At 47.5% G+C, this 26,621-nt stretch overlaps 1 long non-coding RNA gene across 1 annotated transcript; it reads right to left on the bottom strand.

Moving 5' to 3' along the window:
• Window positions 1-22,733: 22,733 nt before the first annotated feature.
• LOC137154108 (uncharacterized) lies at window positions 22,734-26,316 on the bottom strand. The gene is made up of 3 exons (XR_010920073.1): window positions 26,237-26,316; window positions 23,901-24,004; window positions 22,734-23,180 (listed from the first exon to the last, which is right to left on the bottom strand). It is a non-coding gene; the product is annotated as an uncharacterized lncRNA (long non-coding RNA).
• Window positions 26,317-26,621: the final 305 nt, after the last annotated feature.

Raw genomic sequence — 26,621 nt, forward strand, 5'->3', positions numbered from 1 at the left:
TACATAGTAAGCCAAAAACATTGTTTTGCACTTCTTCCCAAAAAGGGATTATTCAAAGATCTGATGAACCACACTAATCTAGGCCTACATTTATATTGATTATGCACTTGCTTATATATATTACTAACTAGTATGTGATATATATGAGCCATTAAATACACTTAAGCTCTTACCATTTTACCTGACGTAAGTTTACCTAATCACTGTCTCACCTTCTTACACTCTGTTATAAAAGGCAGTCTGTATGACAGAGAAAGATCCACCTATCTAAATTCCCTCTCTTGTTTCAGCTGGGTGTAGCTCTCTTCTCCTTCTGTCAAAGCCGTTGTGTAGTGTTGTTTCATAGTGTTAAATAGCTGCCATATTTCACTCAGGAAAGGACTGAATTTTGGAGGCATTTGAAAAGATGCTGAAATAGTTATCTGATATCTTAGTTCCAATCCTCTTCCGGCTCGTTCCTATGGCTGCGCTAACTAGCAGCTTCCTCATCTTTTGCCCATCATTGAGTTATGGCGAGTGACATAAGTCTGTTGGATGAACAGCTGAACTTTCTCCACTAGCAGCCAAGTCTCTACTGAGATCCCACTGAAGCCAGGGGTCCTAGAGACTGAGGGGGAGGCAAGATATGAGTGTGGCGAATGGTTCATGGATTCGTATGAAATTAGAAATTAAAGACACTTATGGTTTCACTTTCCTAGAGGTAAGTAGACTTCCACTTTTCATATGAAACCATTTAAGCTGACATCGTTCTTTAAATACACAACCGACATGAAACCAAAACAGTTTCAACAAATGAAGTTCTCACGAAGAATGCCAGCCTGCAGAAACTCTACAATAAGCTGAAGCCATGTTTTTTTAATTAGAAATACCCCAAACAGCATGCAATCGTCTTATTTTTGTACAATGCTTATTACTTGTGCACTGTCAGTAAAAAAAAAAAAAATCCAAATTCCTGACAATCATTTTGAATAATTAACTATAGCCACCTGTTTAAACTGAAAGTCTCTACACCCTAAGGCAGCAGGATTTGCAAAAGAACAACACACCATAAACAATAGAGCCTGTACACAGTCAGGATGAAACTACATAAGAGGGAACCCAATAAATGCTGGTGAGTGTTTGTCCTGCTTCAGATAAATGCTAATGGATGATTCCATCAGGACAGATATCTCACCCAGTCGTCGATGACATGGGTTGTTGGCGAAGGAGTCTAATTTATCCTATTTTGGGTTGTCCCTGTATAGCAGAATTCTCCAAGTCCATCAGAGATTCAATACTTTGTAGGTCTTATTTCTTCCTCAACTTAAAGTTGCCTGGAGATATCCTAAACCACTGGACACCAGTCTTGGCTCTTAACCTGTCCCTTGTCTGGAAATTATTCACAGCTGAACTGTATTCAGGCTACTGCATACTCTGGGGAACAAGGCTGAGTTTCTTCACTGTTTAGGGCCACACATTTTTATTACTGTTGATTTGAGCCTGACCAATATATAGTGAGGATGGTTATTAATTTTAATTTCAACTATATTCTCTCTTTCTTTGTGGTTTCTGCTGCTTATGATCATGAGGTGGGAAGAAATTCAACCAAGGTGATGTAACTGGTTGGCAATGTTTGCCTGAAACCTATTCTCCCACCCCCATTAGTAGATATCAGTTCTTCCCATAGGGAGAAATGATTCTGTTGATGCACTCAGATTGGAACTTCTTAACTCTCTGGATGCAAAGAAAGTGGAAGTAGCTTTCTGAGAGAAGAGAGAGAAAGAGGATTTAGAGTGTGAGCTTTGCTGTCCTGAGGGAGGAATCCTAAGAGTAGCCAAAGAGAAAAGAGAAAAGGTTTGAGCTGAACTCTATAGTATCTCATTATTGTTTTAGTTTTATATAAAGCCAAACCCCAGAAGGTTAATAAGTTTCACTGTGGAATAAGATCCTTTTAATTTGTATTTGAATGGATACAGCCAAGACAAGTCTGAAATCAGAGTAGGAAAGTAAGGGATAATCAGAGGCTTTATTCAACATTGAAAACTCTATAACATATCAACTGCTAGTGCATTACACCTGAAAAAACAAATAAGACCACATTTATGATGGATAAACCATTAGTAAGCTGGTCCTTAAAAGGTACTTAACACTGATCTTTGAAATTCAAAGGGCTAGCACATTTTAGCCCTTAGTTAAATGCACAACACAAGACAAAAGCTTGATCCAGAAGCTACTGAAATCAATGGGAATTTTGCCATTGACTTCAACAGAAGCAGGATTGGGCCTTGTTTTTGGAGCCTCATCTGCAGACCTGATTGATTATTAATGCAAATGAGTGATGAGCCAAATAATTTTTCAACTGCCCTGAATTCAAGAGATAAGATTGCTATTTTTTCCTAGCAAATTTCTAGCTGATACTATTAAAAGGCCTACAATGTGTCTAATCCAAATATTTGTGTCCCGTCAGACAATTCAAAACCATTCTAAATATGGAAAGTTTGTGGATGAATCCAAAATCAAATTAATATCTGAGAGCTTGAATTTTGTCATACATTTTGGAAATATTTTCCCAGATTGGAAGGCAGCATGGTCTGGAAGAACACACAGAACTGGGAATTGGTAATAACTGGGGAATCTGCCAGTGATTGGCTATGTAGCCTTGGGAAAGTCTCTTCAGCTCCTTGACTCACTTTCCTCACCTGCAAAATGGGGAAATGTACAGAAGGGTGTTGCATGGATGACGACTAGGTGGAGATGTCTACATTGGATCCCTTGTGCAACCTGCCTGTATCCTGCCCCCTGCATATTGGAACTATATTAGTTCTACTGTCTCTGGAGCCCTCCTCACTCAGAGAGGAAGAGGCAGGATCTGCCCTTAAGAATAAATTCTTAGCAAGTATAATGTTAAAGCACTTCACAGTTATAAACAAGTGTATCCTTACATCTCTGAGGTCAGAAAGGAGATCAGATCACATTCTTTTTACAGGTGGAGAAACTGAGATAGAAGTTGAGATTGAGGTTTAAGTCCCTCAGTGACTTAGAAACACAAATCCCATTGAAAGTCATTCAAACTTGTGCTCCTAAGTCAATTAGGCTCTCCTGAAAATCCCATCCCAAGAGACTTGCCTGTGACCCAGTTCTCCCAACTGTCAGGCCTTTGCTCTAACCGTTAGAACACACTGTCTCTGTAAAATAGGAACTAAACAATCTCTTGCTCCACCGGATATTAATGAATTATAATAAATGATTGCTCATGTGGAAACTATTTAACAAAAAACTTCAGCACTGTGTCCCATAGGCCAAATTCTATTTTATGTCACACAGCTGCAACCGTACGGAATCCACACCCATTGCCCACAAGGTTGGATCCAGTCTAAGGAGGAGCTTGTTCTGTATTGCTAGCACACCTCTTTATATCTGAAGCTGGGTTTCCTCTTGAAAATATAGAGCCAGCTCTGCAGCTTGAGTAAATCAGTGTACAGCTGCTTTCAGCATCTGAAGATCTGGCCCATGATAAACGTATCAATGTGCAGTATGAGTTTTACTCACTTTCAAAACATTTGAAGAAAAGGCATGTCTTGTAACTAATATTTTGCCTTTACTTTTTCTATTCACTTGTTTGCAAATCATTTTTCTATAGAGAAGATTTTCCCCTCCTTTTAAATATTTGTTTTAAAAATTAGCAGAAAACAAAATCTCCCAATATTTTCAACCAATGTTGCACCAATAAACACGAAGAGGAGTTCATGCGTGCAGGTTACTGACGCTTTATAGAATCTGATGATGGCTTAGTGCAAAGTCCATTCTGCATTTGGGATCAGTCCTTGGATAGACACACAAAGGTGTGTTTTTCATTGTATTCGCATTTGATTTTCACATTTGTAAGTGCGATCAGTAAACTCTGCCCTCAGCTCACTGCACAAATGTCACGTCATCAACACATTTTTCTTTTTCACCTGGTACACTTTAACACACTATGCCATCAGCCATCCCAACTCTTTCTCCTCCTCCCTCTTCATTCCTTCCTGCTGCTGTGTACATGCATTGTCTGTGATCAATTAAAACAAGACAGAGAGCAAAAGCTGAGGCAAAGAGGCAAGACTCCTTTGCCCCTCTCAATATGGCTAACATGATCAGGATTCAAAAGTAGATGTCAGATGTATTTCCAGCTTTGAGCTCTCTGTTCAATAGTTGTGATGTCAAAGTCTTTTTGTACCTCTTTTTTCCTTGACAATCTTTTTTTTCCCTTATGGTCCTGATCTCACTTGCCCCAGTTCTAAAATGTTTTAAGTCCATTGCAGTCAATGGAATTTGCTTCTCACTGTTAGAGAGATGAGTCAAGTCCTGTAAGTCCTATAACACAATGCCAGATTCTCAGCATATATAAATTGCTGCAGCTCCATTGACTTGAATGGCTTACACTACCTAAGGATCTGGCCCTAAATAGCTAAAGTGAAATCCTGGCACTAATGAAGACAATGGGGGTTTTGGAGGCTAGGATTTCACAATTTAACCGGAAGAAGGAAGGGAATCTTAGTTATAGAACATCATTTTAATAAAACTGATCATAAAATGTTAAGGAAATATATATGTCAATGAAAAGATAGGCTTTTCCTAAAATATTGTAAAAACAACCAAAATTTACACTGTATATTGACGTTTACTCTACTTCAGTCAGCAACGATGCTGTACAAAGATGGAAAACTAAATTATTAGATCAATACAGAACTAAAATTTGCTCTCTCCCCCTGTTGTAATGGTGAGGGGCATGTCTCTACGTAAGCTACAGTAATGTTGCATTTACATTCCTTTCTGTCTTCAGCAGATGGGTACAAATTATACAATACAATTCATTGCTCGTGTTCTCCAGTATGTACAGTGCCGAAGTCTGTACTGATCTTTGTCCCATGCTATCCCGTTTACTTTAGTGGGATTAACAAGATGTACGTTGGCATAGAATTTGGCCTACTGAGCATCACATAATTCCTTACAGACCCTCAATCACAATACAAATATTATGGCAAAGACAAAGGAAGTCTTAGAGTGAGCTCTTAAAATTACTTTATTACAGAATTTCCACCTCTGAGGTAGAGTAATGGATGAGATCCAAGGCAATCCTTGACTACATCATGTCCTAAAGTTTCATACCATTCTTTGTGCTATCCTGAATTCTGCTCCTGTCATATGTACTACCACTACCCAAAACCAAAAGCACTATTGAAAAATGAAACTGTTCTGCTGATTCCATTTGTACCTCCCTGTTTTGAGGAACCATAATCAAGCAAGCTGTCCCTCACCAAGGGGAACACAATGAATTTTAATAAACTATATGTTTCTAATTTGAGTCTGCTTGCCTACCATAGAGAGCTCTCTCACTAAGCTAAGGCATCACTTTGGGTCTGATCCAAAAACCTTTAAAACCAGTCAAGAATATCCCATTGACTTCAATGGGCTACTTGAGTTTTTTGAAGATATTAGCAAATCAGTCCGTAGTTGTCACCACCTATGCTTTGTTTTTAAATGGTATCAGTTGTGAGTGGTACATTTCCTCTATCAGATGGACATAGGTGTTAGATATGTATGAATTGTGAGTGTACAGATTTAGTCTCATTCAAGAGTAAAAATGACCAGCCAAGGAACTAGGAAAGGTTATTCAAGCTTTCACCTCACGGCCCAATGACTGGAGTAACTGACACATGTCGCCATCTGACGGCTACTCAGTGTCTTCTTGAACAAACTGTTGTGGTCTCTGCTAAGTTTCTAGTGGACTGGATAAAGGGAACATGTAAATAGAATAAAGAAAAAAGAGGACACAATTCAGCAAGGAAAGAAGCACAATTCAAAATAGTTTTTGTTTTTGTCCTGGTTTGCCAGGCCTTCTTCATGTTTATTCGCTATGCCCCGTCCCTATCGTTCTACGGCCTTTTCCACACAATTTTACAACCACTTCCCAGCCAGTGCTAGCGTTGGTAGGGGCCCTAGTATAAGGAATGCTCTGCTAGCTTCAAGTATTCTTGCAACCCTGGTAGCTAAACCTGCTGTACTGGTGGCAGTGCCTGTGAGAATGTTTTTTTGTCAAACATCCTAGTGTGGACATGTCCTGTGGCATTCTTCATTAATATACATGCCACTGGAACCAATACTTTGCACTTCCATAGCATCTCCCATCAAAGGTCTCAGAGAGCTTTACAAAAATTCATTCACATCCAGTGAAGTAGGGAAGGAGCGTAACATTTGGAGATGAGGAAGCCCAGAACTCCTGACTCTCGGTACCACATTTAATCACTAGATTAAACTCTCTTCTAAAATCTCTATTACCTGCCCAGATTCCACTGAGCAATTGGCATTCTTGTTGGCACTCTCAGAAGAAAGGTCACTGGATGTAGAAACTGAACTGCCTTTTCATGTGGTGTCTGTGAATCAGTTTGCACTTCTGTCGCCCGTGTTTTTGGTGGATAAATAGAGGACTGCAAATTCCATGGCTGTCAAGCCAGCACCTTTCATAGGTAGTGAAATGTTAAGTAAAGTATGTTTCTTTAAAATCCACTCAAGCACAGCTTTGAAGCTTAAAGTAAATGTCAGTGCTACTTCAGCTCAAATCTTCATTAACCTTAGCAATAATGTCCCACTTCAGTAAGGTACTTAAGCGTGTGTATAACTTTAAGCATATCACTATTCCTGTTGACTTCACTGAAGTTAATGCAACCACTCACATGTGCTTAAATACCTTACTGAGTAAGGGCCCAAAAACTTCTGCACCTCTGCAAGATGATCTTTGGGTCAGTCAAGTGGATCAGGATGGAGAAAGGCGAGAAGAACTGAAATAAAGTCTCTGTCTAGAACAAGTTTCCTACAGCTAAAAATGATTTTCCAGCCCTGCTTAAGTCCTAGAAAAGCACTTGATTGTGTAGGGAGCTTTTATTTTGTTTTCAGGGGAAGAAGGAGATTGCATGAATTTAGCATTCATGAATGGTAGCAGAGTAAAGTCCCTGAAAATTAATACCACAGTAAAGAAAGTGGATAGACACATATCCCTGAATACATTTGGTGCTATTATGGTGCTATGAAATGTGAAACTGCTAAAATGGCCCACTGACTAATATAATCACCTTTCAGAAAATATGTGAGAGGCATTTTGTCAGGCAGATGTAAACAAAGTCTGTGTCTGCAATTCAAAACTCATCTGAAGTCATTTTTCTTTTAGAGTGAGTTTTTTCCTCCTATTTCTCATTTGGGAGTTTGAAAAGATGCTTTCTTTAAAGAACAAACTATTTGTAATGAAAAAAAATCTTTATAAAAGCAATAATGAAAACCACTCCACTTTTTCGGGAGCAAAAAAGTTCTCAATAGAAGCTGTATCAAATGAATTAGATACCAAGAACCTTTGGGAATTACTGGCACCATTTCTTACAGTGACATCACATAACTAGCAAGAGAGAAACATGCCATGGTGACAGTCACTTATCCTTTTTAACCTATACCAAAGACTAAACTATACACAATCTCTTACTAATTATCTTATATTGACCCTTCACCCTCAAACTCCCAAAGTGCTCCACAGACCTCTGCACAGAATTCCAAGTAATTTCAAAGGGAACTCTGTGTGTAGCATGGCGACAGAATTGTGACCTTAGACTGAAATACAAATTATACACAGTGCCAGTTCATCTACCACTGAAAGGCAGGCAGCAGCTGAGGTGAAATTTGGCAACTGTTTAACAAGGCACAGCAGCACCGTACTGCAGTTTAAATCAAGAAGCGAGGGACTACCCTTTTCTCACTGAAACTGCATGGGGAATTTAGTTATGGAATTCAGCGAGGACACTTGGATTAAACGCTTTATGGACAATCCAGTGGTTCGGTTATCAGGGCCTCAGTTTTACATCTTAGTGTCGAAAAAAAGAAAGAGGGGAAAGAGAACCTCCTGTAGCACAAGGCCCCTAACCTCACTCAGCTGCATTGATGGAAAATCATCTCAAAGGGGAAAGTGCTGCTAATTAGCTCATCAGTATCACCTCTACATAGTTAATTTGAGTACTGCCCAATTGAGGTTCACCAACTATTTCAAACCAGGATGCCACTGAGGGTGGACATTATCCCCATTTTACAGACAGAGATTTGAGACACAAAGAGAGAGTCCAGGTATGTCTATACTTCTATCAAAGGTGTGATTGCAGCATGAGGCCTTGCATATTCAGGCCAGCTTTAATTCAGCTAGCGTGGCTAGAAAATACCAGTGAAGATGTGGAAGCAGGGTCTGCAGCATGGACTGGCAATGCGAATATGTACCCGGGGCTGCAGCATACTTGTATGACCAATGCTGATGCCCAGGCTACTGAGTCTTCATGGATATTTTCAGCTGTGCTAGCTAAATTAAAGCCAGTGCAGGTATGCCGACCCATGTTGCCATCACACCTTCCATTGCGGTATAGACATGTCCTAAGAGATGTAACCAAAACTGCACAGCAAGCCTCTCACAGAGCTGAAAGTTGGACTTAGCACTCCTGAGTCCCAGGCCCTCAGGAAGGGCACTGGACTGGTCCATAGACAATAATATGAGAACCACGGCTACCACTTAAGGGCAAACCCCTGCTATCCTTTCCAAGCAAATCGTCAAATTTTCCTTAAACCAGGACTGCAGGATCAGGCCCTAAACCTTAGGATTTTGGGGAAATGAGTTGTGTATTATCCCTGAATCATAAATAAATGAAAGAGAAATCTGAGGCTGGCAATTGTCCTTTCCCATGCATCCTACCTCATATTTAGCTTCTTTATTAGCTGTTGTTTCTAATTATTTTTAAGGGATCAGGAAGCCTGTTTTAGCCACATTTAGTAAACTGTCTTTACAGAAATAAGGAAACTGTTAAAAGGGAGTAGCTGCTACATTATGCGGGTTACTTAATTGTTTTAATCGAAAATATATGAATAAAAATAGACCTCAGACTTCCTCTCCTTTCTTTCTTTTTCCAAACTGAAAAAGATCCAAGGCCATAATAAAACCAATGGCTGTTTTGTAGGCTGGGGAGGGGGAAGAGAACAGACCCAGGGAGTCGTTGCCGGAGGGTTTCACTCTTCATCTTTACTGAGTCATAAGGCAATCAGCTTTGCACAGTCCGGTGTTCTTCATCCGGGGCCACTGGATTGCTGGCCTTTCCGGGGTGTTATTTATTTGACAACCATATTCTTTCAAATAGGGAGAGACGATCCATTGTGTTTGCTTTATGGGAGTGAACAGGGTCTGGAAGTTCGTTGAGCTTTTACTGTCAAGAGTATTTCAAAAGCTGTTTAAATATGTGTGTGCACAGGCTGCAGGACAAGCTCATAAAAACAGGCCCATATAATCAAGGGGGAAATTGACAAAATGATGTATTTGATTCCCTTCCTCTGCCCCCCTCCCGCTCAGCCTTCCAAGCTTGGGTTCCACATTTCTTTGCACTTAGCTGCTGTGTTTGATTCCAGGGCACGGAGAAAGGTGCTGGGAGGGGGCAGTGGAGACTCAGCACTTGGGAAGGGCCGGGAGATCAAGCATCTCTAGAAGGGCCTGCTACTAGTACACGCACTGCCGGAGCGCAGAGTCCAGCAACGCCAGAGCGCCCTGCAGCGCAGCGCAGCAGGCAGGCAGGCCGCCCCGCAGAGCAGGCCCTGTGCTAGCGCCGGGTGGATCACAGGGAGGCTGGCTCCCATTTGTGCAGTTGGACTCACGCACATGGAGACGCGGGGGGAGGGGAAGGAGAGGAAGCCGGAGATCTATTTTTAGCCGTACACTTGCGCCTGCTTTGCAAATATTTATTTGCGTGTGGTAATGCACAAGGCAGATGGTGCAGGGCCCAGGAGCTCGGCGCTCAGGGGTCTCTGCCTCCCCCGGTCCGGGTGGCTCGCTGGTGGCCGTCCGAGCCTGCCAGGCTCGCTGGACACTTGGCTCAGCACCCCTGGCTTGGCCCCACCGTCTGCTCCCCTGCCAGCAGCCGCCACGTGGGCTGACAGGAGCCGCCTGATTCGTGCCCCACCCTCTGCTTTTATTTAATTCGGCCTGTAATTAATGGGGGCCTGAAATGGCCTTAGGGAGCCGGCAGATCCCCGCCTCGGTGGGTCCCTGGAAGGAGCTGCCAGTCATCCAAAAGCAGCCTGCAAGCACCGCCTGTCTCAGCCAGGCTGCCCTCCGCAAGCCGACCCAATGACACCAGTCCCGTCCCCCGTCCCCCCGCCTCCGTCACAGCTGGCTGGGGAGCGGCCCAGTACCGCATCGGTGGGAAGGAAGACAGGAAGGATCCAGCCTCTGGCCGGCTGGAAGTGCAGCGGTGCAGAGGGCGTGCGGCGTGCGGTGCGGAGAACTGTCACAGGCCGACCTAGGACAGAAACCAACTCCCAGCCCGCTGGGTCAGTGTTTGGCTGAGAGACTCGCTTGCATAGGCCGCTAGTTCAAGAGAATGGGCTGCAAAACGGCAGGGGCTTTAGAGATGCCCCTGGGTGAAAAGCGGGACCGATTTCCAGGCCTGGGGAGGCCAACATAATGGGCCAGCAGAGCAAGGAGTGGGGGGAGGTCGGGTGGCCCCAGGCACGCAGAAACACATGGCACAGCCGTGCCACTCTTTGCCCCTTGCTCCCCGTGAGAATAACGTCAAGCTCTGCCTTCGCGGGGAGCTAGCGCGGAGCCGTGCGGGACTCCAGCGGGGCCTGGCAGGGGTGGTGACTATTACTGGATGCGGAAGCTAGCAGGCCCCTAAGGGTTGACGATGGGGCTTTCTGCCTGCCCAAGTGCGAGCTCCCTCGGGCCAGGCTAGCAGGTCGGTAGCCCTCGTAGCCTCGCCTGGGGCTGCTGGCTCAGCGACACACGCTCCAAGCGCCGCAGGTCCGAGGCGCAGCAAGTCTTAGCCCCCAGATAAACATCAGCGCATGGCTGTTTTCATCCCGCAAGGCAAACAGCCTAGAGGTCTCTCTCTGAGCCCCGGCCCGGGGGCGGCTCCGGCTGGAACCGCTGCCACCCGGCCCAGTGCCGACGGCCAGCCGGACTCCACGGGCCTCCTGGGCCGACGGGATGATCTTGAATCAGAGCGAATAACTGACAAACGGGGCCGTTCCCACTCGTTTTTCGGACTTTTCTGACTTACTCTTATTGGAGAAAACAATATTTCTCTGCGTCTCTCTGCAACTGGCCTTCGAACCGCTCCGGGGAACACGAGGGAAATGTTACAGGCGGCCTCTGGCTCCTCTTTAGGGAGATGGAGTCTGGCTCCTTTTCCCCACGTGGGTGCTGTAACCTTTACCAAAGTACCAGTGTTAAAGTCTGAGCGCTGGCAATCGGCCATTTCTGCTAAAAAAGGAGCCGAGGTAACCCACCCACGAGCAGTAGCTGAAAAGCCAGAGACGAGACCCGAACCTGCAGACCCCACTCAAGCAAGACGGCCAGTCTTTTGCCTGAACAGTGTTCCGGATGGGGCTGGTAGAAACCGCCAGCCACCTACGTACGGGTGTGGAGCGCAGGCGGCCAGATCTGAGTACACGTCCAGGTCACACGCGCTCTCTCTCTCTCTCTCTCTCACACACATACACACACACACACAGTATCGCCTCTCCTTTTGTTCAGCCTGTCACGTATTAGCAAGACCGTGCCCCGCTCTAATTGCGCTCGCAAAGATGCGGCATGTACCGTCTTCGCAGTCCGATTGCAGCCCCTTCGACTGACTTGAATGAGCCGCGCAGATATTGGAGCACCAAATTGTCTCCCTTGCAACTGTTTGTGCTCAGGCCCAGGTGTGTGTTAGACTGAAGCGCCAGAAGCCAAGCCAGCGGGGTTGGGAAAGTGGTGAAGTTGATGTCCTTTCCTCAAACCCCGGCCTGTCGCTCTTGGCTGCACAATTTGAATGGGAAACTGGAAGTTTTAAAGCCGTGATTCTGCTGTCACGCTGGTGTGAGGGCAATAGAGTCTCAGCCGGGTTAAAACCGGCGCGAGAGGAGAATTGGACCCACGTCTGTGCAGCTGCCCTGCCCCTTATCCAACTCCCATAGAAATCAGCGGCAAACATCGCAGCTGACTGTACAAGAGCAGGATCGGGTCCCATACATAGCCTTCAAAGTCTTTCTTTGGCAATGTAGAGGTAGTGACATCAGAAGCATGAACTGGTTAGCGGACTGCATGCGCCGTCCTTCGTGGGTCTGTGCTGGGTTCAGTATCAACGAAGAACGTGTTAAGTAAGTTAGCAACGGTGTCCCCTCCGTCCGCGCCCACGCTCCGCAAAGGGGGAGCTCTCATTTCCTGGCTGCGTTCCACCCAGGGTAGGAAGGTGCTGATGCCAGCTGATACTAGCTGACCAAAGGCAGACAAGGTCCTCCCCCTGCACGCAAAATTCCCATTGGAGTTTGGTCTGGGTAAGAAGAGGTGGCTCGGGCCCCAAAGCCAGGAATGAATGGTACCTGACTCCAATCCTTTGGAGGGGGCAATGGCACAGTAGCTTCAACTAAGAACAGAGCCTTTTTGGTCATTCGGTGCCATCGTCTTCATAGTGTCGCGTTCTGTTTAATTTGGGTTGTTTGTGTTTTTTACATGTATATAAATAGAAGACACAACGAATTCGCAAACGCATGATGCTGCTGTTGAAACGGAATTAGCCATGTATTTAAACTTGTTTTGGAGTTGTTCCAATCTCTAGGCTTTTGAAGAGTCTCTACCTTGTAGATCAGAATACTTCCAAAGGGTGTAACGAGGCACTGCAAAACTTTTACAAAGGAAGTTGCATAACCTATATAGAACATTGGCGGCGTGTATTTTGAAGCTGCCCACTACACCCGGTAACGAGCCCAGATAATTAAATGAAGTTACTATCTGTGTGTAGCAAGCAACTTAAAAAGTGCAACATCTTGGTGGTTGTCTTTCTTTTTTGAAATTTGAGACGATGAAATATACTCAGATTCCTCTGAAGAAAAAGGGTGAATCTGATTAGAAATTGACATATATGGACAAACCAGCTGATAAATAAAGAGAATTCTAGCCTCACTGTGAAGTGACTGAGACGCTATTAAAATACGGGAGCTGTTGTTTACATTTGCAATGGCAAGATTCAGTGTGTGCGAAGTTCTTCCCAGGGAGAGAATAGTACGTGCAAAGAACTGCAGAAGCCACAAATTGCTGCACAGATGAATTGATCCAGTAAATCAATAGGGCCATAACACCCTTATTTATGCCACAGCATGTGACACACAATCGCAAAATGTGGTAGCTCCGAGTTACCACCTCTTCATCACTTATACGAGCTAATAGGTGAGGTGACTTTTACCTTCTTTGCTTTGAAGGAGGCAAAGGAGCAGACAGGTAATTCCATGCTGCTAATTATTATGTGATGGGCAGGGAAAGCTGAGGAGAGAGAGAAAGACTGGAGGAAACCTAGAGCGACTGTTCCAGTGTGAAATCCTTGGAGTTTAGCTCAGAATGACCAATTACGATCTCATTACTTTTGTAAATGTGGACAGATATATTCTAGCAACGGAGAGGAGTGGAAATCTGTCACTTAATCTACCCAGGGGTGAAGCGATTTGTCGGTGTGGTCTAATGTTCTTTTAATCAGCTCTGTCGATCAGCCTCTGCTTTCCTCTCTCTTTCTCTTTGTTGATAGTATTAAATAGTTAATTAACTTCAGTATTTTTTTTAAATCATTTGGCTATTGTCTGTTTAGGGTACGTTAGGGGAGAAGGTCGTGATGGTCATTACAGAACATCTCTCTTAATTCTAATCCTGGGGTGGGGAGATGGGGTGTTATTAATAACTGACCACTGAGCGCTTAATTTTCAGATCTCCTCCAATACAGTTGCAATAGTTTCCAATTCTCTCTCTCTCTCTCTCCCCCCCCCCCAATGAAACTTATCAGATTCCAACTTTAAGGCTAAGAAAGAGTGTTTCATACACAAAGCTATCGGAGTGTTTACAGCTAATTGTGCATGTCAAATACTCCAGCGGGCTGACAAAGCGCAGAGATCCTGGAGAGTTTGGCTTTTGGAGTTACACGGGACCCCTCCTCTGGGCACCAGACGCCTGCAGCGCTGCAGGGGAACAGCAGGACAAATTAGGCAGCAGCACCAAACAGCTTCTTGGGCGTAGGATGGATTTTCTCAATTTGCTCGTAGGGAAGCACAGCAGCGCAGAGGAGGATTAGAGAGAAAGGCTGGCTGAGCCTACGTGGAGTGGCTTCGCGTTGCAGAAAGAGTTCCTGCTAGTGTCTGTCAGAGGGAGACACACTAGCCTGTTCGATCTTCGTTTAGGAGATCGATTCAGGGAGGTGAAACGGACCAACCCCCCCGGCTGACCTGGGTCTTGAAGCGTTAGTCAAGTGATTGATAATAGGGCTACGGGGTCCGTTTTAGAATCTGAAATTTGGCTTAAAACTCGCTGGCTGTTTTTGAGAAGGATCTTCCTCCTACAGAGGAAAGCGAACAGCTGAGGGCGGGTCTGAAAGGTGTAGCATCCGAGTAACACTCTGACCTGGTGTAATGTGGGATTCTGAACATCTGTGCGCGTGTATGTCTCGGCAGAGATGCACACACGTCTACATATGGTATATGGCACTACAGATGTGTGAATACGTACGCACATCAGCCACTATATAAAAAAAAAAACCCAGGCAACCACAGACCTGGAGCCAATGAGAGGTTTCACACTGGTAGCCGAGAAGGCAACTGACCCGCAGACTTTACCTTTCAATCGAATCAGACTGAGCAGTTAGTTCCTCGCTCCGTTGACCGGAGCCCTGTCGCCTCTGCTCAGGGAAAGCAAGCGTGGGTTTGGGAATGTCTAAACGACATGAACTCCCCTCGCCTGCTGCTGCTGCTCCTTTTAAGAGCTACAAAGAGGTGCCAGGAGAGGAAGGGAGACGGCGTTGGAGGCCGCTCCATTAAGCGGCAAAAACAAGGCTCCTTCGCCATGCCTAGCCCGGGGACGAGCTTGTGGCTCATTAGTTCAGCACCACTTTTCAGCCCCTGAGATGTGCAGGACTTCGTTTCCAATCACATCAGGTTCAGATTTAAATACCGGGGGGTCAGCTCCTGCCGGGCCGGCTTTAGTCCCACTGGTTGCCCTCGGTATAATGCCGGCAGGATCTGACCCCCTTCTATGCAAGCTTGTTCCTCCGGGTTCACCTGGAAACTTTGCACCGTTTCAAAGTCTGGATTCTCCTGATACACGGAGACACCTGAAACTCGGCGACGCGGCTCGGGGAAATGTTTGGAAATTCATTAAACCGGAGGGCTAGTGAGAATGTTTATTTGATGAGCTTTTCGCCTGTACGTGCCACCCTGCCCCTGGCGTCACGTTGCTGAGCGGTTCACACTGCACTTGTCTAGGGTTTCTTATAATGACAAATTAGAAAAACATTTCTGTTTACCATAATTTTAAAGGGAGGGGGCGGGGGCGGGGGCGGGAGGGGAGAGGTGGGAAGCAGGCTTCAGGGCCGGGTGGAAGAAGGAAAAAGAAAAATTCCTGTCGAGAGAGCCGAATATTTCTCATCTAAAACAATCCCTGGGTCTAAAGAACTGAGTGTTTCTTGAAAACTGGAGTGTTGATCCAGGAGACAGGCATATGAAAGCCCGATTATTTGAAGCACGGCTTATTTGAAAAGGCTAAACAGGCTCTCTCAGCGTTACCACATCCTCTCCTACAAACAGATTTCCTCTTGAGGCCTCTCTCTTTGTGTCACACAAAGCAAAGTTCATTTCGCTAGACACCTACTTCTTTAAAAGGGGGCAATTACCTGGTCAGCTCAATGGCAGAGCAATCAAGGGTTCAACAACGCTTCAAGTCTCATTAGGTTTGTTATAAATAGCGAGCGTTGGGCTCCGGGACCCGCCGTGTGTAAGCGCTGATCCTGTGTCTCTTCCTAATGGAAGTGCCGTGATTGGGCCCAAAGAGTTGCAGAGATGTAACTGCTTTAATTGAACCTGCCGTCAACAGACAAATCACATCTCGCACCACAAGCCAGGACTTTGATGGGTCTCCCTTATCTGGCCATGAGCAGCCTTGACACCTAGGAGCCGAGAAGGAAAAAAACCCCAAAACCTATCTAAATCCAAATGAAAGTAACGTACATTGGAGCACGGTGTGTGTTTTGCGAGATAAAGGACCACTGAAGTTAGCCCTTTTCTGCTAAATACAGACAATCAACATGCTCTCTACAAGCAATATCTTTTAAGATGATTGAAAAACTCGGAAAGGTTGTACTGAGGATTAATTAACAGTCTCCTATAGCTTCCCTGCTATTGTAACTTCAAGGGAAAACATGCACCCCAGTAACCGAGTGGAACCATGACTTGTGTTATTGTGTGACTGTGGTATTTTACTTTTAATTGTCTAAAACTTGCCTGGGTTGTACAGAAGTGCGATTAAGTCCACTCCCTGGAACTGTTAAACTTTCAATAAGGGAGATTGTTTTTTCAGTCTTTATAATTCTGATACTTATCTTCTTCACTTGAAATTCCCTGACAACCCGTCTGTGTATCTGCAGGTCTGCAAGGTCAGTAATTTGTATAGACATATACAAATACAGGATCCGATCCTTCCGTCTCTGGGCACCCAAAACTCCTCCTGGGTTCAATGCTGCAAGAACTTCCTTTGGATTGAAGTGAGAGCTTTGGGCGGACGAGACAGAGTCGGGATTTGCATTTTAAGATGCGCTTTCTAATTTCTCTTTATTTTTCAGATCCCTCAGTTTTCTAGCAATATTGTCCGTGTTAAGTCTGAGGAATGGCGGGGAGCTAGGGGGAGTTCAGATCTAATTGATGCTGATTGTTATAACACTGAAGGATCGGAACGCTATTTTTCTGGTGGTTCTCTTTTGAGGGGTTTCTGGAGGGATCGGAGTGTGTTTGTGTTCGTTTGTTTGTTTGTTTGCAGGGGAAGGGAAAGCTTGGGTCTAGACGAAAAACTGAAACCGCATCCTGCAAGAAGGCGATTGGTTTTTTACTCCAGAGTTTGAACTGATAATTAAATTCGCCCGCTCCAATAAACCACTTTTGAGCTGGGACGCGCATGGGTGCGGAGGAGGGGATAGAAGAGAGAGAGATTAATGCTATTTTTGAAGGTTCTGGGGACGGGGTTTTGATGACGGGCTTGTCTTCTCAATCTCCGTATGTTTTCCTTGTACATTTGGTCTTTGGCTGCTGCAGCAACTTTGAGAAACTTTGGGAAGCGCTGCTTTCCACGTGGGTTGAAAATGATCTTCCCTTTACTTTAGGAACAGAGAGAGAGAAAATCCATCTCGCTTTTTTACGCAGATCATTAGAGAAAGATAAAATACAGAGAGCTGCCATTTAAATGAGCCATGCCTCTGGGGTCCAAGAGCTCAGTATGGCACACTTAAGATGTCTCGGTGAGACCTTAGTGCCTAAAACCCCCACCGAATAAATATAATAGTTACGTGAAATAACTAATAGAGAACAGTATTCTCCACTGTGAAATCACCACCCTTGTAAGCGCGTTTGGGGTAACAATGCAGAGATGAGGCTCACTTCTGCGTTCATGTACGTATTTTTGTTTTGCGATTACTTGCGGTATCGGGTAGATCATGGCCAGGTGATAGAGAAATGATACTCATTTCGTTGCGTCGATATAGTTTACATTCGAAATGGCAGCTCTTAGCATATCCCTATAGAACATGTACATTTTATCCTCTAGCTAGATGAATTTCATTTGAATTTCCGTGGCTTCGTAGTAGGCAGTTTAAAAGATGTGGTGTTTTGATTGCACTGATCGTGAGTACTTGGTAAATAACTTCTATTTTATCGAATGAAATATTTTTTCCACAACCGAAATAAGAACTGCAGCTTGCCATGAAATTATATATGCTAGCTGTCACCTTAAATGAGAAAAATCGCATAGAAAATGACTGCTTTATGATCCCTTTTTATAAAAATTTTAAGCCCACGCAGATTTATATAAAAAAGAAGTCAGATATGGCACACTAATGAAGGCAAGCTTCCTAAATAGATCATTGATAAAAATTATTTAACTAGCAGTAAGATATAATAAAGCAAATATTAATATTTCGGAAATAGGTATGTTATTTAAAAAGTGTACATGACATTTAAATATAATATATAATAGACAGATTTATATAACATTAGAAACTAATTATCTTAATAGTAATTTAAAACAAAAAAGTTTGAACACATTTAATCTTTGTACAACGTAAAATACAGCTGTCTCAGAAAATGTAAATCATAACTTTTTCCATTCAACCCTTACACAATACACTTATTACTAAAATTTATATTTTAAAGGGAAACGAAACTTTGCTTTTTCCAACACGTTTGCTTGCTTTTGCTGTTAAGATACTTAGAATTCACCAGAACCTGAACATTTTGACAGATTACTTTAAAAAAAAAAATCAATGGCATGCCAGGAAAAGGCCGATCTCTCTAATTCTTAAATATAACTCAAATCACGGGAGTTTGGTTATTGATTGAACCGGGAGCAGACGCGAGTGTGGAAAGTGGCAAGTTGGCCTATCTACAAAATCACGATTTTTTTCAAGTAGCATTTTTGCGAGCGTTTCTACGAAATACGTTATTGATGCTTATAAAATGCTCGGCCAGTTTTTTCGTACGCAATTATTTTGCGTAATACAAATCGTTACTATATTAGTTGTACAGTACAAATCCATAGTTTCCTCTCCATACAGTTAAGGTTAGCGGCACATGTATTAATAAGAAAGTCCTCAGAAGGTGGAAAGAGGAGAATTAGGGCTGCTTTTGCTGAGAAAGCGCCTTCATGAAATTGATCTGTTTAAAGACCTGACGCCTTTAAAGATCTTTAGGTCTTTTTAAAATCCTCGCGGTACAAATTAGACTACCCCTCCCTCATCTCCCTCCCCCCCCCCAAAAAAAACCCCCAACAACCCTGCCACAGGAAAGTAGCTTTTAATGCTCGTATTTGCATTCTGCAATGCAGAACAACCAGCCAACATCTCAGCAGCCAGTTTATATAGCAGGACAAGGCCAAAAGAGCATTTTAACCGGGTCTAAAACTCCCTTTAATTTTGATCTTTAGTGTTTAATCATATTCAGTTGCTCACATAAGCTACTGTTAATGCCTGTCTCTGTTTCGCCTTTCGGCTGCGTTCCTGATTTGTGCGAATTTAAAGGCTCAATAAACACCCGGCGCTAGAAAATCCTGCAAGTGAGTTTGTCCCGTACTGGGCTGCCAGGGGTGAAAGTAGGTTGACGGCAGAGGCTGTTGTAGCTCTTTAAACCTGCTCCGATCAGGGACGTGCTCTGGACGCCACGCAGTTTCTAGCCTGATGCTGAGCCCACAACTGTGATCAATAATAGTTGCTTGAAGAGGAGGGAAACCTTAGGGCTTTATTAATTCACCGCTCTTCCGGCCAGGCTAGTTTGCGGTGTGTGTTGTTCCGTCTCCACCAGCTAAACCTGCCGCCGTGTGAGAGAGTGATCGCTTTGTAATGCGGGGGGTTGCAGAGTGCCGGAGACCAGGGGACCCGCTCTGGGAAGGTCAATGTGCTCTCAGCCCGGGGGCTTGATCCTGAGAATCAGGCTTCTTCCCCTCAGAATCAGGAAGGAAGAGGGGAGAAAAATACAATCATGCACCAGGTATCTTCCTCCCCTCCCCCGATTTTCCTCCAGGTTCCCTCCCCGTCCCCCTGCCTCCACGACCCCTTTGCACCTCTTGCAATATTTCCCTTCTCCCTGGCACGGTGAAATGAAGAGGGCAAAGAAAGAAAAGAGCGGTGTCCACTTTAATGCACGCCACTCGTTATAAGAGGGGTGCACGAGAACCCACACGAGCCCGAGCTGCACCCTCCCCCATGATGTGACCCGGGCAGCAGGGGGTGCTTCGGGGTGGGGGGTTAGATGCCCTCTGCCCTGTGAAAGAGGGAAACGAACAGCACGGGAAGGGCCATCCGGGTCCGATCGCGCTGGGGCGGGGAGGGGCTCACTCGAGCTCGGGCCAGCTCCCCTGGACGCCTCCGCAGCCCCGATTCCCGCAGGGGCCAGCAAACCCCCCGGGGCACCAGTCCCCTGGCAGCGCGAGGCTGCCGACTCCTGGCCTTGTGCTCCCCCGGCGGCCCGCGCGGTGGCGCTGTTCCAAGCAGCCTCGGGGCGCTGGTGTCGGGCGGCGCTGTGCGCTGGGCCTGGGGGTGGTCCCGGGCGCTTCGCTGGGAATCGGGATTGCGACGGGAATCGGGAGCAGGCCCCCGCTGCGAGCCTCCCTGAGGCCGCGGCCACTCGCCGGGCCGCGGCGCGGGCTGCCCTGCTGCAGAGCTGACGCAGGGGTTGTATAACTCCGCTGCTGGCAGAACTCGCGGGAGCAGTTCACCCCCGAGCCCCCCTGCCACCTCGCCCCTTTACTGGGGGATCAGCTGCAAATGCCGGCACCTCTGTGTCCTGCGTGGCCAAGGAGTCAAGGGTGAGGCGCCGGGAGCGTCTGCCAACCCTCTTGGTTTTGCTTCTGGTCCAGAGGGTGCTTTGATGCAGGCCGGGCAGCCACACACCCTCATTTCTCTCCTGTATTAAATCCCTGCCAGGCAAGGTGAGCCCAGCTAGAGTCCAGCCCCCTTTCTTTGCCAAGTAGATCGCCATTCCCCAAACCCAATGCATCCCCAACCTCCCTCCCCAAGAACCTGAGCGCCTTTCCCCCAGCATTTCGGCCCAGTCCTCTTACACCCACCCAGGGTATTACCTTGACCACCCCCTTCTCTCACTCAGACTTCCTTTCCCCACTTCTCCCTTTTTTCTTTTCTTTTCTCTTTTTTTTCTGTTCCCTTCATTCCCTTCCCATCCTCCTCCATCCGCACTTCCCCCCATTCCCCAGCCCCTTCCTTCCCCGATCCCCCATTCCTTTGTCAGCTCCCCTCACCTCTTGTCCCGGGCCTTCACTTCCCAGTTCCCATACCAGACTTTTCAAATCCCAAAATTGTATCCAGATTGAGATAAAGGAAAGGAGCGAGCGAGCCCTACAGCTCTAGAAATGAGGCGATCTTTGTTTTCCTGAACTTGCGTGGTTTGCATTTTTGCCTTAACTATTGCCAAAAGCGAGTTAGTTTTAAGCACACTCATTCTCTCCGGCTCAGTGTTTTCTTGGTTCTCCCTTTTGTTCTCTAGAAAACACAAGCCCCGGCCGCGCTCGTACTTCTCTCCTTCCGACCCCTGGCAAGATTTCGGCCAAGGTTTGCAGCCTGTCATTGTCATTCTCATTACACTAGCGGAGTCAAAGGACTCCCCCTGCTCCAGCCCGGCTCTCAGACTCTGAGGAGGACTAGTTAATGCGCACGATTAGCCATCGCTGGATTCTTGGCCTTTCCTTGCGCTCTGCTAGTGGTTTCCCTTTGCAAGTGTAGGTTTGGGCCCACTTTGGGGCTCGGGGCCTTCTGCCCTGCGCCGATTTAGCCACCGAGAAAGACTCTAACCGCCCCCCTTTCCACTCCCAGCAACAGCCGGTGCATTTCAAGCGCTGCTGCTGGTTCCCCTGCTCTCGTTCTGCACAGCCCCTATGGCCTGGGAGCACCGCTGGGATGCAGAGGAGGGCCCCGGCTTCCGGCTCTAAGCGGCGGTGTAAACAGAAAACGAAATGCCCGCTGATTCTCCAGGGCAGGGCTAGCCCTGTTGCTTGCAACCTGGCCGCCGGCTTCAGGGAGCCAGGTGCTTCCCAGTCCGGTAGCAGGCGTTAGAAGGGTCCGAGCTCAACACACCCGCGAGAAGCCAGGGGGGGAGGTAGGTCACGGGGGCACAAGGCAGGGTCAGAGCAGCAGGAGCCTCTAGGAAGGAAAAGAAAAAGAGGGAAGGTGAGGAAAGGAGACAGATACCGAGAGAAATAGGCAAAACCTGAAGAAGAGCGAGAAAAGGAAGGAAATCAGATTGAACAGGAGCAATTTGTCATTTGATCGCGGTGGGCGAACTTGTGAAGAGCAAGAAGATTTCGCCCCTCTGATCCCACCCGGGGACAACATTTCAAATGTCGCAAACTCCACGCACGGGAGCCGAGCAGATGAGCAGCGAGGAAAGGAGGCGCAGGCAGTGCGCCTTTCGCTCCCTGCGCTTTTGAAGGCTGGACAACACTCGAACTGAAATGGTTTGAACGCGTCTTGGCTGGAAAAAGTGACAGCTGATTCAAAACAAACCTTTCCAGCGAGATATTGGTTCAGAAAATTCTTTTGTCAATAAACCACTTGAGGATTTCAAAAAGTAAAATAACGAAGATTGTCACAAACTAATAAGCGCATCCACTGTGCATTTATCAGACTATGTCACAGCAGAAAACGCTGGTATGTGAATTTGTTTTAAATGATGAAAAAGCAGAGGTTATTAATACAAAGGAAGTCAGCTTGTTTTTTAAATTTAGAAAAAATGCGGTGGAAAGCAATCGCTTTTTTCTCTCAGTGAAAAAAAGACAACGCGAAAATTTTGTACTGGAAAAAGCACATGTAATTTGAAACAGAAAAGGCCTTTATTAGGAAATATTCTGTAAAAGAAAAATAAACATATCTTAAAATCTCCTATAAATCTGTTTGAATAAAATAAAGTTTACGAAACAGAAACTGCTAACCGGCAGAAATTTATAAGTAATCGGTTCAGTTTTGCGTGTATTTAATAATAATCCTCTCAGTTTCCGTGTCACAGATACTACCACTCAACAAAGCAAAGTTCAAGGAGTTTTATATGTATAAAACCAGTTTTACAGCTCTTAATTCTCCATATAACGCACAAATGTAAAACAAAGCAGAAAGCAAAAAACCCAAAACACACATGAAAGGCGGCGAAAGGGATTAATTGAAAATAAAGCAATTGCAACGTATATATTTAAATGTGTTTAATTGTATGCATTATTCAGATGCCCCCACTGAATGATTTAATAATTTAGAATCAATAGTTTCCCTAAAAACTTTATAAAATATTTACAAATAATAAAATATTAATCGATTAACAAGCCAGTTGTGTTCTCGTATAGGAGCTTTACTAAAGTCCTGTAATCACGCTGTTGACAAACGACTCTGATGTTAACGAAAGGATCATTGACAAAATGTAAATGAAGATCTTCAGACAGTGGTGTTTATAAAATAGCTCATTAATGGGCTTGGATTGACTCTCTCCATCCACATCATCAGATATAATAATAGTGACGAATCAGACAGGGAAGATCCTGGCTAAACCACTGGTATTTTTTTCCAGAAGTACTGAAGTCCTAAACCACCAATTCTTCTAACTTTCTGGCCATTGATCCGAAGGAATTCGTAGTTCAACATCAAAGGTAAGAATAAAACATTATTCAATTATTCAGTAGTTGGTGGAAATATGAACTTTCATATGACCTGCTGCAGCCTTTTATGCAGTTGTTTTAAAGTTACACTAGGTATTAAAACCAAAATTGGCTTTTCAAACTTCCAGGATTCTTTTCTCTTTCTCTCCTCCCCTCCCCACCCCCCCCCCAATCTGTAATCTTTCAAATACGAATTCTGGCTGACATACTTCAGCTACTTTGAATTTAAACTCCTCCAAAGTCTGCATTTCTCAGATGCATTGATTTGCAGTCCTTCTCAAACAACTCATGCAAGCTGCCCGCCCGGGTCGTTGCTCAGTGCTTAGGGGAGAATTCTCGCCTCACGCCACCACCCTCCCTACCTTTTGCTGTCAGGAGCCTCTAGTTCGGGGCCCCACAAAGTTCAACCGCAGCTACGACCCCCGCCCCCACCCCTTCCATTTCTTCCTGACCGGGGGGGCAAAGATTACACCCTGTCGAGATGCCTCGTAGCCACGCGGCGGGAGATCGCTGTTCCTCCCCCTGCACTGCGTGGGGAAGAAAGAAACCCGTCTTTCGCCCGGGAGGTGGAAGCCGAGCAGCTGCTGCCTTTTCCGGGGTGGAGGAATCCTCCTCCTGCACCGGGTTTGAGAGTGGGATTGATCTGGAGTGAAGCGAGTTTCTCTCTTACCCTGGTCAGAGCTCCGCCGCCTCTCACAGGCTCCCAACGCCACTTCCTTGCACGGCCCAAAGCCCTTAGAGAGACACGACCACTCTGCAACCTATTAACATCGTCTGGAGAAAAGGAGGAGAAGCAATAGCAGCAGCAGCAGCTCAGCTACCACCACCACCACCGCCACCAGGCTGCAGGAGCCCAAACCCCCAAAGAAACGGCAGTGCTGCTGCCGCCGCTCTCCCACCAAATGATGTTAATAGCCTATCGCCAGGGATTGCAAGCAATATGGTGGCGGTGGGGCTAGGAGCTGCTGGTATTTGCTGCTTCTTTCTACCAATTTATGTTAATAGGATGCGGGTGAAGTTGTTGGTGCTAGTTCTTATTCTTACCTCCAAATAACGTGATTCCCCTCCTCCCCCCTTGGGATTGCAATATTGGTGGCGGGGTTAAAAGTTGCCGCTGTTCTTGCTGCTTCTGCTTTTTCTACCATTTATATTCGTAGGATCCCCGCGGAGATTGCCCTGTGCACGCGTGGGGCGCAGGTTAGGGGGAGGAAAGGAGTTACTGTTGCTAGGTCTCGCGCTCTCTTTTTTGCTCCAGAAGATGATACTATTCGGGGAACAGCAGCTGCGGCATATACTTGCCTGCACGCCCCTCTCCCCATCAGGGCTGCTCACAGAGGGCGTGCGGTTGCCAGGGGCCAAGACCTGTTGCTGTTCTTGGTTCTTTTTCCCTGTCCCGAAAGGAGTCACTGAACCGCTCTCCCCAACCGGTCTGGGACAGGCCGGAGCCTGGGGAACGCACGTGTTCTGGTATCGCTGCGCCTCCTCCCGCGCCGGTAGCCGGGCGCCTTTCCTCCCTCACTCCCAGCCGCAGAGTTCTACGAACCCCCCACCCCCAATACGCAGATCTCGAATGTGTCCCCCTTTAACGCGTTTCTACCCCCTCTTTTTTGACCCTCCGGCGCCACCGTAAAAGCAGGCCCACTTAAGGGGGCTCGGCCAGCCGCAACGCGAGCCGTTGAGAGGGCGAGTGAGTTGGTCCCTGTCGGAGCGTGAGCGGCGCATGGGGTTCCCCGCCAGCGAGCAGAGGGGACTCGCCGTCCGCGCCGCTGAGGGGGGCGGGGGGCATGGAATTTCCTCGGTCCACCTTAAAGCGGGGCTGGTGCTGTCGCCGCCTCGGCGGCTGCGGGGCGGCCCCGAGTGGGGTAGGGGAGTCGGCGGCGCGGTGTTTGCAGGCAGAGCCCGAACCCCTCCCCCCCGCCGGCCCGCGGCACCTCTCGGGGCAGGCGCAGCCAGGCAGCGGCGGGGCCGGGGATAGAGAGTTCCGAGCGGGCCGGGACACCCCCCCATCCCCATTCCCTGCGGGCCCGGGCCCCTGCGGGCTGCAGGCGGGGATGGGCTGGAGGGGCCCGGCCCGGCGGCGCGCGGGCTGCCCAAGGGCTCGGCGCTGGCGGACTGTCGGGGCTGCGATTGCACCTTGCAGCCGGCGGGGGAAGGGGGAAGGAAGCTGGTCCTCTGCCCGCCCCTGGGCTGCTGTAAGCCCGAGCCGCACGTGTCCAGCTGCCCCCAGGCAGAGTGGGCGGAGGGCGCAATTTCCAGCCCAGCCGCCCAGGGTCGGCTGTGGCTATGGCTGGTGGGGCGCCGCTGCCCCACGCTGAGCAGGCAGGAGGAGCAGCCGCTTTCTCCGGCCGTGCCCCCCGTCGCGTTCCCGCGATCTGTCCCAGTCACCCCCGCCGCCCGGGCCGTGGTCCGCAGCTGCGCGCCGCGGGCAGACTGCTCGCGCTGCCACCGGCCGGGCCCCTTTCTGCGCTGCCTGCTCGCCCCTGGCGCGGAGCCCGGCGCCGCGGACGGGCAGAGCGCCTGCTCGCCAACTCCTCCCCCTGTGTTGCCCTTCTCTCCACTGCCTGCTTTGCCTCGGCCGCCTCCTTCCCCTAACCCTGCCTCCTCCCCCCCGCCGGCGCGGTGCTTGGCTCGGCTCTCCAGCCTGTGTGCTGACTCCGGGGGACGTTCATTATTTATTTATTTATTGGTGTTTAATTTCCTGCCAGGCGAGTCTCTTCGCCCCCGCCCCCCCGCTTCCCCACCCCTCTGCAGGCAGTGGGGTGGCTGGAGCAGCGGCAGCATTTGCTGGGGGGGGGGCGGGCCGGTGGGGTGCTTCTCTCCTCTCTGTACCTGAGCTGGAGATTGCCCCAGAGACTTTATTTATTTATTGGGGGGTGGGGGGAGGAAGACAGGGGCGGGGGGTGGTTGCTATTTTGGATGCAAAGATCTGGGGCCGGCGGGAGAAGCACACGCGCGCACAGACACACACAGACAGAGAAACCAAGGACAACCCCAAAAAGGACTCACTTGGCTTGGATGACTCAACGCAACTAATAATCATTTCTCTCCGCTCGCTGTGGCGAGTCCCTCCTGCTGCTGCTGCTGCTGCTGCTGGCAGAGGAGGGAGCGATTGAAAGTGACACATCGGGGGCTGCCGCCTCTTCACCGCCAGCACAAGCGCCCGCTTCCCGGCTCCTCCTGCTGCCGCTTCTCCTCCCGCTGCCCGGGATAGCGGCCCCTTTAGACTCAGCCTCCCTCCCCCTTTCTCCCCCGCTATTGATTGTCTCTGCCGAAGGTGTGAGAAGTCGGGCCTCCACCCCCCCCACCCCGGAGCCAGCCGCCTCACCTCTTCTCTCCCCCCCCCCCACCCAGCACCCTCGCCCCCCTTCGTCACCCCAGCTGCCCTGTTTGA

This window comes from Emydura macquarii, unplaced genomic scaffold, assembly GCF_026122565.2.
Source record: "Emydura macquarii macquarii isolate MOO-44397 ecotype Brisbane River unplaced genomic scaffold, CSIRO-AGI_Emac_v2 contig_1253, whole genome shotgun sequence".
Lineage (NCBI taxonomy): Eukaryota > Metazoa > Chordata > Testudines > Chelidae > Emydura > Emydura macquarii.